At 37.7% G+C, this 1,057-nt stretch overlaps 1 non-coding gene across 1 annotated transcript; it reads right to left on the bottom strand.

Moving 5' to 3' along the window:
- Positions 1-749: 749 nt before the first annotated feature.
- LOC141710162 (small nucleolar RNA R71) lies at positions 750-856 on the bottom strand. The gene has a single exon (XR_012570695.1). It is a non-coding gene; the product is annotated as a small nucleolar RNA R71 (small nucleolar RNA).
- Between the last annotated feature and the right edge of the window lie 201 nt (positions 857-1,057).

The raw sequence follows: 1,057 nt of genomic DNA on the forward strand, positions 1-1,057 counted from the left end.
GAATAAATATAAAAACTATCAGTCTTAAGATTTGCTACTTTTCGTCCTTTATTACCCAGTTAATGGGCTTCCAAGTAGATTTGTATACATCTCGACGGCTGTGCTCAGCTTTCACTGTTCAACTACTGTTTGAATTCTTTATATGATCATCCGTTGGACTTTATGAACATCCGTTGGATATATGATCATCCATCGACTTTCTGAACATCCGTTAATGGCTTCATTGATCATCCGTCGACCGCTATATTAAACATTCGTTGATAGTCATTTGATCATCCGTCGATGGCTTTGTTAATCATCCGTCGGTAGCTATTTTGGCACTTGACTTCATTTCACTTATGCAGAATTACAAGACATCATTTATATACAATTAATCAACCTATTCTACATATCTAGTTAAAGTCAACATGACTTATAGGCTACTACAGAATCTATACAAAGATGTATACAGAACTGTGCTACAGACTCATTATTACATAAGCTACTCGCTCGATGGATAATAAGTCAACATCCGTCGGGACTATAATGAGTTATCCATCGGGACTATAATTCTTATCCGTCGAGTGCTACATTATTTCACTAAGTAAAATCTACTTAGATGTTTTTTTTATGAAATCATCAAGTACACAATATATGCACAATATAAAGCTAAGTGTTGGTTACATTCTCTACCACCAGGAACTATCACCAAATGGGAGGATCTTGCTCAAAAGTTCCTAACTAAATTCTTTCCTATGGCGAAGACTGCTGCAATCAGAAATGCACTTACTCAATTTGCTCAGCAATCTGGAGAATCTTTATGTGAGGCTTGGGATCGATATAAAGAGATGCTTAGGAAGTGTCCTCATCATGGGATGCCTGACTGGATGATCATTAACTGCTTTTACAATGGGTTGGGCGCAACTTTTAGACCCATGCTTGATGCAGTATCAGGAGGAGCCTTGTAGGCTAAAAGCTACAATGAAGCTTATGAATTGATTGAGCCGATGACTGCTAATGAATACCAAAACCCAACTCAAAGAATGCCTCAACGCAAAGTAGCAGGAATTCTGGAAGT

Source organism: Apium graveolens, chromosome 2, assembly GCF_009905375.1.
Source record: "Apium graveolens cultivar Ventura chromosome 2, ASM990537v1, whole genome shotgun sequence".
Lineage (NCBI taxonomy): Eukaryota > Viridiplantae > Streptophyta > Magnoliopsida > Apiales > Apiaceae > Apium > Apium graveolens.